Below are 15,759 nucleotides of genomic sequence, written 5' to 3'. Positions count from 1 at the left end.
CTCGTGTGGGGTGCACTTACAAAACTTTTCAAGCTTGCAAGCCCTCATCATTCAGTGGAACAGAAGGACCGATCGGTTTAACCCGGTGGATAGAAAAGATGGAGACTGTGTTTAAAATCAGTGGTTGTGTTGAAAAGGACATGACCAAGTATGCATCGTGCACTTTACAAGATAGTGCACTCACGTGGTGGAAAAATTATGTGAAGGCTGTAGGAGGAGATGTAGCTTATGATACTCCGTGGGAAGAATTCAAAACAATGTTAATCAACGAATATTGTCCAAGGAACGAGGTTAGGAAGTTGGAAGATGAGTTACGAAGTCTGAAGGTTATTGGTACTGAAATCATCAACTACAATCAGCGATTCATGGAATTAGTTTTGCTATGTCCTGAATTGGTTCCAACCGAAGAACGGAAGATTGAAATGTACAAAGATGGTTTGCCCAAAAAGGTCAAGGCAAATGTTACAGCATCGAAACCTAAGACAATTCATGAAGCTATAACCATGGCAAACGAGCTAATGGATCAGGTCATCATGGATAAGAAAGTATCCAATACTGATGTGAAGGTATCAGGTAACAAAAGAAAGTGGAATGGAAATTATGATCGAGGTAACCAACAACAATCTTTTAAGAAACAAGAAAACACGCAAGGTGCGGGTAGTGGTTTAAGCTTTGGTTATAAAGGACAAAATCCTTTATGCAACCGATGCCACAAACATCACTCTGGTTACTGTAATGTGGTATGCAACAAATGTAATCGAAAGGGTCATCTTGCTGAAGATTGTAGGGCTCTCGTTACAAATACAAATGGTACCAAGACTCCTGCCACCAATGCAAATAGAACTGCTTTGGCTACCATTACTTGTTTTGGGTGTGGAAAACAAGGTCACTATAAGAGCCAGTGCCCGAATCCAGAGAAGAATATCGGACCTGCACGTGGGAGAGCATTTGTTATTAATGCTACAGAGGCATGTGAAGACCCGGAGCTTGTTACGGGTATGTTTACCATTAATAACTTATCCGCATCTATTATATTTGTTACTGGTGCTGATAGAAGTTACGTGTGTAGAGACTTTCACGCTAAATTGAATTGTTCATCATTACCTCTAGATGCTAAGTACATGATTGAGTTAGCTAATGGTAAACTAATTAAAGCCGATAAAATTTGCCGTGATTGTAAAATAAATTTAGCCGGAGAAACATTTAAGATTGATTTGATACCCGTAGAATTAGGAAGTTTTGATGTAATAATCGGCATGGACTGGATGTCCAAAATAGGAGCTGAAGTTGTGTGCGCCAAGAAGGCAATTTGCATTCCTCGTAAGGATAAAACGCCAGTAATGATTTATGGAGAGAAGGGTAACTCAAAGCTAAAACTCATTAGTTATTTGAAAGCTCATAAGTGCTTGAAGAAAGGGTGTTATGCTATCTTAGCACATGTTAATAAAGTCGAAAAGAAAGAAAAAGAGAAGTGCATCAATGACGAGCCTGTGGCAAGAGATTTTCCTGAAGTATTTCCGGAAGAGTTGCCGGGATTACCTCCATTTAGATCTGTAGAATTTCAAATAGATCTTGTACCAGGAGCTGCACCGGTTGCCCGTGCTCCATATAGACTTGCACCGTCCGAGTTAAAAGAACTTCAGAGTCAGTTAAAAGAATTACTGGATCGTGGATTCATACGACCAAGTACTTCACCGTGGGGAGCTCCAATTTTATTCGTCAAGAAGAAAGACGGATCTTTCCGAATGTGTATAGATTATCGTGAATTAAATAAGTTAACTATCAAGAATCGGTATCCACTACCGAGAATTGACGACTTATTTGATCAACTTCAAGGATCATGTGTGTACTCGAAAATTGACCTAAGATCGGGCTATCATCAATTACGTGTCAAAGAAGAAGATATACCGAAAACTGCTTTTCGGACACGCTACGGTCATTACGAATTTTTGGTCATGCCGTTTGGATTGACGAATGCGCCAGCTGTATTCATGGACCTCATGAATCGAGTTTGTAGTCCGTATTTAGATAAGTTTGTTATCGTTTTCATTGATGATATTCTTATCTATTCCAAGAGTGAGCAAGAGCATGAAGAGCATTTAAGGTTGATATTAGAGTTGTTGAGAAAAGAACAACTATATGCTAAATTTTCTAAATGTGCTTTCTGGTTGAAAGAAGTGCAATTTCTTGGCCACGTTGTTAGTAGCAAAGGAATTCAGGTTGATCCAGCAAAAATTGAAGCCATTGAAAAATGGGAGACTCCTAAGACACCAATGCAGATACGCCAATTTTTGGGTTTAGCCGGTTATTATAGAAGGTTTATTCAAGATTTTTCCCGAATAGCTAAGCCGTTGACAGCATTAACGCAAAAAGGGAAGAAATATGAATGGACATCTGAGCAGGAGAGTGCATTTCAATTACTAAAGAAGAAGTTGACTACGGCGCCTATTTTATCGTTACCAGAAGGGAACGATGATTTTGAAATATATTGTGATGCTTCGCGACAAGGTTTTGGTTGCGTTCTTATGCAACGGAAGAAAGTTATTGCATACGCATCCCGACAATTAAAGATTCACGAGCGGAATTATACGACGCATGATCTAGAATTGGGAGCAGTCGTGTTTGCATTGAAGATATGGAGACACTACTTGTATGGGGTTAAATGCACTGTGTTTACTGATCATAAAAGTCTTCAACATATTTTCGATCAAAAACAGCTGAACATGAGGCAACGTAGGTGGGTTGAGTTAATAAATGACTATGATTGTGAAATTCGTTATCATCCCGGGAAAGCGAACGTGGTGGCCGACGCTCTAAGCAGAAAGGAACGAGAACCAATTCGAGTACGAGCGATGAACATAAAAATTCGCATGAATCTCAACTCACAAATCAAAGAAGTTCAACGAGAAGCACTTACTAAAGAAAATATAGGAAATGAAATAATGAAGAAGTATGAGAAGCAACTCGTTATACGGGAAGATGGAATTCGATATTTTGCAAACCGTATTTGGGTACCGAAGTTGGGTGGATTAAGGAAGTTGATATTGAATGAGGCACATAAGACAAGATACTCGATACATCCTGGAGTTGGAAAGATGTACCAAGATCTTAAGACACATTATTGGTGGCCTAATTTAAAGACAGACGTTGCAACATATGTTGGGGAATGTTTAACTTGTTCCAAAGTCAAAGCTGAACACCAGAAGCCGTCAGGGTTACTTCAACAACCAGAAATCCCAGAATGGAAATGGGATGGTATTACCATGGATTTCATCACGAAGTTACCAAAGACTGCCTGGGGATACGACACCATTTGGGTGATTGTTGATCGTCTCACCAAGTCTGCACATTTCTTGCCTATAAAGGAAACGGATAGAATGGAGAAACTATTACGATTGTATATAAAGGAAATTGTTTCAAGGCATGGAATACCTATTTCCATTATATCCGATCGTGATAGTAGATTTACCTCAAAATTCTGGCAATCACTACAGGAGGCACTAGGAACTCGTTTGGATATGAGTACCGCATATCATCCGCAAACCGACGGGCAGAGTGAAAGAACAATTCAGACTCTTGAAGACATGCTCAGGGCATGTGTGATCGATTTTGGAAACGGATGGGATAAATATCTACCGTTAGCAGAATTCTCGTATAATAATAGTTATCATGCGAGCATTGGAGCTGCGCCATTCGAAGCATTGTATGGAAGGAAGTGTAGATCTCCTATCTGTTGGAATGAAGTAGGAGATCGACATTTAACTGGTCCCGAAATCATACATGAAACGACTGAGAAGATAGTACAGATCAAGGAGAGATTGAAAACAGCCCGTAGTCGCCAAAAGAGCTACGCCGATGTCCGAAGGAAACCATTAGAGTTTCAGGTCGGGGACATGGTTATGCTAAAGGTGTCACCATGGAAAGGTGTAATACGTTTCGGCAAAAGGGGTAAACTGAACCCAAGGTACGTAGGTCCGTTCAAGATTATTGAACGCATTGGACCGGTAGCTTATCGACTCGAGTTACCGCAACAACTCGCCGGAGTACATAATACCTTTCACGTTTCAAACCTTAAGAAGTGTCTTGCAAAGGAAGACCTCACCATTCCTCTTGAAGAAATCCATGTCGACGAGAAACTACAATTCGTCAAAGAACCAATTGAAATCATGGATCGTGAAGTTAAACAGCTTAAGCAGAGCAACATACCGATAGTTAAGGTTCGTTGGAGTGCTAGAAGAGGTCCCGAGTTTACTTGGGAACGAGAGGATCAGATGAAGCAAAAGTATCCGCACTTATTTCTCGATGACGCAAAATAGGTACAATTTTAAAATTTCGGGACGAAATTTATTTAACGGGGAGGTAATGTAACGACCCGCACTTTTTCGATCGTTCTATACTTATAAGATTAATATTTACATAAATTAAACCTTACCAACTTGATAAGCAATCCAAATTGTCGAGATTTATATTTCCGAAAAGAGTTTTACACAACGTTTGACCGTCTAGTTTGACCGATGATATCACGAACTATACAATATATGATAATTATACGTTTGTGTATATATATGTATATATACATATTTAACATGATCTAAGAATGTTGTAATATCTCATTTTGTATTAATAACAATAAGTTATAAGTATATTTTGAAACTACTAACTTAAGTTTTCAAAACGATAATCATACGTAACGTTATTTGACTTAAATACTTATAACCTATAATGTTTATACATATATCGTATAGGTAATGTATTTAATCACTTTTAAAGACTTAAATACATAAAACCATATAAGTGTATTCACAAAAGATAGCTATATTTGAATCCTCATTCCATTTTTCACAAAATTTCTATACGTATATCTAGGGTATTTGTACTCCTATCATACCTAACTTCTATACGTATTTACTATTGGTATATACACATCAAATCACCACCTAACCAGCCCTTATTCATGCCTTATGTATAAGGTAATTACTTTTGAATCATTGCAAGACTAATTACAAAAATACAAACTAAAATTTTGTCCATATACCCTTAAGAATCACGTTTTTAGGAGTATATATGTATCATCATTTTTGATTCATTTACTACTTCAATCTCCTAGATAAAACACACACTCTTATAACCCTTAAACACCTTCAACAATCCAGCAAAGTTCCATAAAGATCTAGCTTCAAAAACCTTACTTAAACACCATAAGAAAACCATACAAAAACACTTCAAGAATCCTTTCCAAGAACACAAACTTACTTCCAATCTTTCATCCACTTCCATCACCCTTTTGGTTCTAGCTTTTTACTTCTCTTTTACAGCAACCTAGTCCAAGGAACTTGAGGTAGAATCTATGTTCATAACCTTATTCGATTCATATATATATAGCTATCTTATTTTGTGGTATAAAAGTTTAACAACAAGAACATAGTTTGAATATTTTCAAACTTGTTTGCAAACTAAATAGATCCTTCTAACTTAACTTTTAAAATACTTCAAGACCTGTAATATAACTTATGTATATGCTAATTTAACAAGGTATAACTTGGTTTTTCAAAGAATATCTTAAAAACTGTTTTTACGACGTCGGAGTGCAACCGGGGACTGTTTTGGGTTGGATAATTAAAAACCATCTTAAACTTTGAATTGAAGGTTTATGTTCTGGAAAAATGATTTTTACTATGAATATGATAACACATAAAAATTTCATGATTTAATTCAAAGTATAAGTATTTTTAGAAAAATGGTCATTAAATGATATTTTTGTAAAAAAAATGTTTAACTTCATAAGTTTCACTAAAGTTTCACCTATGTCGTGTGATTTTGAATACAAACCAAGGTATTTTCAGTTCATAGTCTTAAAGAGGGACTCGATCCAAGGAGATGGCAAGTTGAATCAACGAAAACGGATTTGTAACGAAGAAACTATGACCGAAACAAAATTGGTTATCCAAGACTTGTTTAACTTCGGGATTAATTGGGAAAAATTAAATAAAATCACATCTTTCTAAGATAACATGATATTTTATATATATGTACTTATAATTCAATTTTATATGGTTCAGGATCACCCGTAAACAACACGAGAAGGTTAATCATAAGATCCCATGCTTGTACGCAACACGTCATTTGACAACACCGGTACTTTATGTACGCAACACGTCATTTGACAACACCGGTACCGTGGGTCAAGATTAATCTCGACCAATACATATACGATGGGGTTTTATTTATTTCGTTGGGGGTTTTATTTATTTCATTGCGGGTATATTAAACATCTAAAAATGAACCATTAAAATTGAATTACTAACAACGAACTGCTAACTATGGACTAAGGAATTATTCAAAGTATTAAAAGTATAACAAGTATATATATATGAGACGTTTGTTTAAAAAGAAAAGGTATTGATATATTATATATGGATAGGTTCGTGATATCAACCGGAAGACCGAGTCAAAATATATATATCTTCAAGACGAAAGTGAGTATATAGTCCCACTTTTAAACTCTAAATATTTCGGGATGAGAATACATGTATTTTATGTTTTACATTATGGACACAAGTAACTGAAAAATATATTCTACGTTGAGTTGTACCACTGGCATACTTCCCTGTAGCTTGGTAACTAATATTTACAGCGGTATTGTAAACGCGAATCCTGTTGATAGATCTATCGGGCCTGACAACCCCAACCGGACTGGACGACCAGTATTCAACGGTTGTACAGTACTTCGTTTCGTGACTACACTTGGTACGGTGTAGTAAGATTTCATAATAAAGGGAATATGCGACGTGATTAAATGTTAAGTATGGTTACCAAGTGCTCAACCACTTAGAATATTTTTATTAAAATGTTTATATATGAAATCTTGTGGTCTATATATATATTGCTGCCGGCATTAAACCTATATCTCACCAACTTTATGTTGACCTTTTAAAACATGTCTATTCTCAGGTGATTACTAAAGCTTCCGCTGCATTATGTTGAATTTGAGCAAGATCTTGCGTACGCATATATGTGTCAAAAACAAAACTGCATATCCAAGAACTTGTGTTGTAAAATATGCTAGAAATCGGGTTGTTATTATCATTTGTAAAGTTTGTAAGTCGAAGATTATCGCTAAACGATAATCATCTTTATTTTGTCCAAAGCTTGTATCAAAAATAAGGATCATGGTTTGTAATGTATAATATATGCAGTTTTCTTTTAAAAATGTCGCATATAGAGGTCAATACCTCGTAATGAAATCATACGTTATCTAACACGTTCTTATGATTAAGGACGGGTTATGACACTTCCTTCAACCAAAATTCACACTTGGAGAATTTGGCGTAAAGTTGCTCTTGTCTCAAGAGTTCAAGTACTAATCGTAGATGTTGCTCATGCTCTTCTTCGCTCTTAGAGTAGATGAGGATATCATCTATGAAGACGATAACAAACTTATCTAAGTACGGCTTGCATACACGACTCATGAGATCCATGAACACGGCAGGTGCATTGGTTAATCCGAATGGCATCACGAGAAACTCATAATGACCATAACGGGTTCTAAATGCAGTCTTCATTACATCGCTTTCTTTCACCCTCAACTGGTGATAGCCGGATCGCAAATCGATCTTGGAGTAAACGCTCGATCCTTGTAGTTGGTCAAAAAGATCGTCAATGCGGGGAAGAGGATACCGATTCTTGATCGTCAATTTGTTGAGTTCACGGTAGTCGATACACATACGGAAGGATCCATCCTTCTTTTTCTCAAATAAAACAGGTGCGCCCCAAGGCGAGAAACTTGGTTGGATAAATCCACGGTCTAACAGCTCTTGTAGTTGACTCTGTAATTCTTGCATCTCGGAAGGTGCGAGTCTATAAGGTGCGCGAGCTACAGGTGCAGCTCCTGGCACTAAGTCGATCTGAAACTCTACTGCTTTCGGCGGCGGTAATCCAGGCAATTCTTCAGGGAAGACATCAGAAAATTCGTTCACAATTCGAACGTCGTTCACATTCTTCACCTCGGTTTCTACCGTTTTCACATGCGCTAGGACAGCAAGACGTCCTTTCTTCATAATCTTTTGCGCTTTCACGCAACTAATGAGGTTCAGCTTCAAGGTACATTTCTCTCCGTAAATGACCAGTGGTTCATCGTCTCCTTGTGGTATACGAAGAGCTTTGTCTCCACAGATAATATCGGCCCTTACTTTCGTCAGCCAATCCATACCAACGATCACGTCAAAACTTCCCAGTTTGATAGGTATCAGGTCAATCTTGAAATCTACACCAGCTATGTTGATAATAGCTCCTCGACTAATATGGTCAACTTTCTCAAGTTTTCCATTGGCGACCTCGACAAGCATACTCTCTTTTAACGGGACTAACGACCAATTAATCTTATCGCAAAAATGTCTACATACATAACTTCTATCGGCACCAGTATCAAATAGGACAGAAGCTAAAAGATTGTTGATAGTGAATATACCTGTCACCAAGTCGGGGTTTTCTCGGGCGTCCCTTGCATTAACGTTGAAAACTCTACCACGGGGTGGTCCGCCATCTTTTCGCTTGTTTGGACACGCATTTCTGAAATGACACGTTTGTCCGCATTCGTAGCACTTTTTCGGTCCATTGGCGTCCGGCTTCCCATTCAAAGTGGTGACCTTGCAGTCCTTCCCGATATGCCTAGTCCATTGGCACTTTTCACAAACAACGTTACAATACCCAGTATGGTGCTTGTAGCACCGCTTGCATTGTGGTAAGGTTCCGATGTAGTTCGGGTTGGAGTTGGTGTTGTTGCTGGGGTTGGGGTTTTCACCGTTGTTATTTTGCCTCTTGGCGGGGGTTTGATCGTAGGTTCTCCCCATGTTGTTGTTGTTGTTGTCCCACTTTCTCTTTTCACTACTACCAGCTTCAAACTTAGCCTTCTCCGGCTCATCAATGGTGATTTGATTCATTAAAGTATGCGTCATAAGCATCGCTTCCGGGACATTTGGTGGCTTGGACGAGGTGACGTTTTCCTTGATGGACTTAGGGAGTCCCCAGAAGTATCTCTCCATACGCTTGAATTTCGGGGTGACCATGGTAGGACACTTCAAAGGCTAATTCCAAAAATCTCCTATTGTAACCATCAAGGTCGTTCCCAACGGCCTTTAACTGCATGAACTCCATTTCCATCTTTTGTATCTCGGTTCTCGAACAATACTCCTCAATCATGGCACAGTTAAATTCTTCCCATGGCATAGCATACGCCTCATCAATGCCTTCTGCCTGTGCCATTGTGTTCCACCACGTGAGCGCGCCGTCAGACAGCGTGCAAGAAGCAAATTTGGTTTTGCTGTCCTCCGAATAGTTGCTAACCCGGAATACTGATTCTAGCTTTTCGAACCATCTAGTGAGACCAACCGGTCCCTCAGTGCCGCTGAATTTATGTGGTTTACAGCTCTGGAATTCCTTGTAAGTACACCCATTACGAATGGGTTGAATAACCGGTGGCGGTGGCGGTAGAGCTTGGGGTTGCATTTTCGCAATGGCTGCGGCTACCCTTTCGGCAATCATCTCCTCGATTTGGGCGGTGGTAGGTGTTGATCGTCCGTTGGCCATGGTGTTCTAAACAAAAATTTTGACTCAAGTCAAAATCCAGCATTCAAATAGTAATAATACAGTATATGTAACCAACACGGAATCAACACATCACATGTTATTAAATAACGCATCTAGGTACAAATACCACAGAATCATCGTACAGTAATGTAAATAGAACATCGTGCAAGAATTAAATAACGCAAAGTTCCATTAATAATAATAAGTTGCATACATCTGAATAAGTTCGTACAATACATAAATGAAACTTAAAACTACAACTAGATAATGAAATCTAAATACAAAAACCCTACGGTGAAGGTGGGTGAAGGAAGTCCATAACATGGGCCATCTGGTCCTCTAGCTTAGCAACTCGAGCTCGGAGGATCTCCACCTCCCTTGTCAATTCCTCGACAGTGGGAGATGGTGGGGCAGGCGGTGCTGGCGGTGCTGGTGGTGCGGGTGGTGTCGGTGGTGCAGATGTAGACGGTCCGGCTCCAGAAATAGTCAGTACGTAACGGGGTGCCTTACGCACGAGTGAGTCGGCAGGGTACGGCACAAGCCGTTGATCCCCGGAATAATAGTACCGTCGAAGCGATACCGCTTCTTCAGCGGGGTGGAGGGTGGTTGTACAGGTGCATCAGGGTCCTCCTCGTCGGAGTCATCGTCACTCGAGTCGTCTGTGGATGAGTCATCGGATGAAGAATCATCTGAATCATGCGGTGGTGGCTGCACTGGTGGCTGAACTGGCTCTCCTCGAGCGGCCATCATCTGTCTGTACCTAGCAAGTCCGATCGGAATGAGACGTCCATCAGGGGCGCGTCGGCACCAATGGCGACACCGGTTACTTTTAAAGATGTAAATGAGAATGAAGAGTGCAGGTTTATGTCATTTACTTTTAAAGTTTCAGAGTTATCGATTTTGATTATTGATGTTGGATTTAGATTTTAGGTTGTGGGTCTTGTTCAAGGTTTGATTAATTATGTTGCTTTGTTCCACAAATGTTTGTATAGATGTGAGGGAGAAATGCTAGATATAACGTATTAAGGTGAAAGTGAATTAAAAAGATGAAAATACCCATCATGTGTAACTAACGTGATGGCACTTAACTGCCAATTTGGATGGCCGGTTGACGAAGGGATTTGGAATGCAATATTTTGATAAACAAATGATACTAAAGGCAAAAGAACTCGAGGGACGCTGTTAGCAATATGTGGTATAATACATGGACCAATGGAGGAAAAAGGTCATCTTGATAATGATATTATTATGTGTTTATGTGAATCATCATTTATAATTATAAGTAAGCAACTCAATCCGTTATAAGATAATCAGTAAACACGCACCGCACACGAACTATCACGCATTGTGCGTGTTGCGCTATCCGTGATGAGTTTTGGTTAGTATAATAGCATAAAATCAAGTATGCTCGGTGACACACATCACACACGAAATCACACGCAACATGCGTGGTTCGTGATGCGTGAGCAGAGTACGCAATTTTCAAATTTAATGACATATTCTTAGATTTCTAAAATGGGGCCAGTTTGACCAATTTTTTTTTTGTGTGCCACCTAGAAAGCTTGGGACGTTCGTAACACTAGCCTTAGAGAGGTCCCAACGGTGTGCCCAGGAGCTCCGCCCAGCTCCGCCCAGGCTGGGCGCCGATGGCACGGAGGCCGCCCAGCTCCCGCCCACGATGTCGCCCAGGTGCTCCGTCTCCCATTTCGCCTATATTAAGCATATTTGTGGACGAGCTTTTGGTGTATTTTGATTAGTTTTATTATTTATTATTTTGGTTGGAGATGAAAATGGACCCATTTTCATGGCTGCAGCAAGGTTTTTAGGCATATGTTTATGTAAAGATGAAGATGAAGAAAAGATTTTTTTTTATTTTAATTTAATGGTGGGTCCATAAATATTAAGGTTTGGGTATACCATATATGGAGTGCATATTTATTTTATCTTATTTTTTTAATAATTAATCAAATTAATTTTTAAGTTTAAATTAATAATAATAATTAAAATTTATAATATTATATTAATATTAATAATAATAAAAGTATTTTTAATTTAATTAAAGAAAATAAAAATATGGAAGGAGGAGTGTTTTTGTTGGGAGTGTTTAGTCCTGGGTTTAGTCCTGTGAAGGAAGTGAGATGGAGGTGCTGATGTGGTGCTGAATGGTTGGTTAGTCCTGGAAGATATTCTGTCATGGTTGGGAGCACTCTTATAAGCTAGTGATCTGACGTTTGAACCATGGCTAGTCTTGTGTCATTTGTGTATTTGTGTCTTAAGACTAGAGAAAGAGGGAGTAATATATTTATTATATATACGGAGTAATAAGATGGAATATGAGGTTTTATTATATAATAAAATATATTAATTACATTTATATTTATATTTATATTTATATTATATATTATTATGTTAATAGTTAATTCATTAAGTTATACTCCGTTGTAGTTATATATAGCTACTAGACTACTAGTTTCCTTTCCAAAACATGTGTATCGGTAGGGACATGTTAGCCCTGTGTTGATTATGTCAACCCATCCAGTCGCACCCCGTATACCACTGGAGCCTGGCGAAACATCATCACCATTAAACTCCTACAACATGTCAGGACCCGGAATCGAGCCTGCATGGTTATTCCTTTCCATCTAGATATGCGTGGGGCCAAGGATCATTTGAGCCGGGTACCACTGGACCACAGTTCCGTTAGTTACTAGACTACTAGTAGTTAAGAGTAACAAACTAACTTTAGCTATCTTTTGTACGTTGTGTCTTAGGATATTGCGGTGGTTGTTTCGCCTTTTTAGTGGTCCTAGAGTACGTTAGTGTTACTCGTATAATATTACGGAGTATTATTATATTTTAAAGAATGGTAAACGTTTAAAATTAATATATTTGTAATTTTATATTGAATTACAGTAATTAATATATAATAATATTTTTTCTAACTTTCTTTCTGTAGTTTCGATATTAGAGTTTATTCATGTTAGCTTTAACTTATAAATATGAAATTAAGTTATTATTCATACGTTTAAACATGACTCTAAGATTATGTTTAATATTTTTATTATATTGTATACTGTATTATGTATTATTTAAAAGCTAGACATACCATTCAATAAATAAAATAATAATAATAATAATAATAATAATAATAATAATAATAATAATAATAATAATAATAATAATAATAATAATAATAATAATAATAATAATAATAATAATAATAATAATAATAATAATAATAATATAATGAAATAATGTAAGAATGAAAACATACTATTATTATTATTATTATTATTATTATTATTATTATTATTATTATTATTATTATTATATTTTAAGAAGCTTTTATTATATTAGAAGATTAATTAATAATGTCTATGTCTATTTCTTTTTTGCTTAATATATATAAGACGGGTATATAATATTTGGATGATCATATCTTAGTATCTTACTATACTAATTAGTGAATATTGTATTATATTATGAGATATTTTACTTATTATTATTATTATATATATATATATATATATATATATATATATATATATATATATATATATATATATATATATATATATATATATATATATATATATATATATATATATATATATATATATACACTCTATTAGTTTAGCTTTTTTACTTTTTATTTTGAGCTTTTTGTTTTGACAATTAACAATACATATCACGGCCGATTATACAAGTTTTAAGACTAGTATATACTAGTATAATAAATATGAAAATGTCAAAGGTCAAATGAACTGAGTTAGCTAGCAAGTTTCCATTCCTAAATAATATGTCAAATTGTAAGTTTGAAGTTTCATTTATTAATAATACATGAGTGCAACATAGCTTAGGCTTCAGCTAAACCCCCAAGAAAAGGTTTCCTTTAAATAATGTCTCAATTGCTAGTTCATTGGATACTTATTCAATTCAATCCATCTCATCTCAAATTAGACTTAAACATGATACTATTATACATATAGTAGGTATCGCTGATACACGTATACAAATTACTGTAGTTTTCCTCAGAAATGTTACTTTCTTAAAATTAAAATGTTACGGAGTACTTATTAGTACATATTTACATATCAAATCATGATTCATGTATGCTATGGCCGGGTTTATTAGTACGGTGAAAATAGGGATAGGAGTTAGAGAACAAATTTGATCTTTTCAAAATTAGAAAGGAGTTAACTATTTACTATTTAATTATAAATTTAAGCTGAAAGAGTGAAGATATCATTGTTAAATTTAGCGTTAAGGTTTAAATAATATATATTTTTTATTGATTTAAATGATTTATTGGAATTAAAAAAATATATTTGACTTAAAAAAGCATTGCTAATTAACCTATCGTAACTACGTTGTTTGGCCTCTCCTAATTACTCACTAGGGAGCCATTTCTTAATAAAATATTCTTTGCTATTCAGATTCAGAAGGGGGGAAAAAAAAAACCCAAACTAATACATTAAAATTACCGTCTTATTATATATAGAATCAATCAATAAATTTTCAGCAGAGCAGGTCTAGCCCAAATGAATTTCAGCCCAAACTAATAACCTACGAGCTTCTGTGTCCATCTATCTATTTTATTGTTAATTGTTAATGTCCATCCATCCATCTTTGTTAATGTTAATTGTTATATGAGTTTTGTTTTTATCAGAACAAAGCCCATATAACAATTAACAATTAACAAGGAGTTCTTTCTGTAATCTCGTGGATTAAGGTTTCCTGACTGCTTCAGGTTGAGGAAACTTTAAATGGCTTCATCCTATGTATCTAGTGGATGTATCCTACATGTGTGATTGTATTTTTTTACGGTGTAACTTAATCTCTTGTACTCCCACTTTTTGCGAGTATCGATTATAATCTTTAGAAGTTTTTTAATGGCAACCTTTAGGGGTGTCATTAGACTAATTTTATGCATAAAAAATTGGTACAATTTTATTGTTGGAGCTAGTTATTTTTAAAGATAGGTGGTTAATTTTGATGTACAAATAAATTAAGCATGTCTAAAGTTCTTAAAGACAACCCTTTTATCATTAGAAATATCACCTCTTCAAAAATATCAAAATAACAATAAAAATTTAAAAACCAACAATCCATTTAGTTTTAAATTTCTTTAAATAAGCCCAACATCTACTTAAATAAGCCCAAAATTGAGAATCATGTTGCCTCCTCCCTACCACTAAATCGGAATTTTACTAACCCAACCCAACCTCATGAGTCGTGATCAATTCCTTGCCCAACTTTCATTGCGCTATCGAAGTTCTGAAGATGTACTACTTTTTAATTTGATCTATATTTTGTTTTTTTTACATTTTAGCAAATTACATTGCAAAACTAATATATGTACGAAGAACTTATTGTTGTGGTTTAAAAATTTATCATAATAATCATATTTCGCTCTTTTAGAGTTTATAGATAATCACATAAAAACGATAAAACTAAATAAACAGTTATCTTCGTCATATTCGGCATCATAAAATTCATAATATCAATAATCATGTAATACTGTGTCCTTGATCCATTTTTATAAGGCCAACTTCGTATTCATGGCCCATTTATATAACCAGGTTGACGCCCGGCACTATTTTGTTAACCCACTTCTACCGAGACAACCTCGTATTCCTGGCCCATTTTAAGCAACTTGGATGGCCCAACGTTGTGACCCACATTTTTGCGTTGGCCCAGCTTATTATTTAGCTGTCTAACATATGTATATCATATGTGCTGCCTTTCAGGAAATTTCATATCACAAAATTTGTACACTTAACATTTTAGGTCCATGGTTAACACAAGCAAATTATGAGCATTGACCAACACATGCATATAAGACTTAACCATAACACATGGTTGTTTCTTTATTGTAGTCCAATTGTATTATCAGTTTTATGTCACGGGGTATGGAATTCAATTATAGAATAATCTTAAATCTTAAATATATATGAAATCAACTAACCTATTCACTTATCATCATGAAATTGTTTCCAGAAAGGCAGCAGATATGAAATGCAAATGTTAGACAGCTAAATAATAAAGTGGGCCAACACAATATTGTGGTTCAAAACATTGGGCCAGCCAAGTTGCTTAAAAAGGGCCAGGAATACGAGGTTGTCTCGGTAGAAGTGGGTCAAGAAAATAGTGGCTGATTATCACCAAAATACC

This window comes from Rutidosis leptorrhynchoides, chromosome 1 (assembly GCF_046630445.1).
Source record: "Rutidosis leptorrhynchoides isolate AG116_Rl617_1_P2 chromosome 1, CSIRO_AGI_Rlap_v1, whole genome shotgun sequence".
In the NCBI taxonomy this organism is placed as follows: Eukaryota; Viridiplantae; Streptophyta; class Magnoliopsida; order Asterales; family Asteraceae; genus Rutidosis; species Rutidosis leptorrhynchoides.
Note: the sequence above shows the minus strand (reverse complement) of the source record.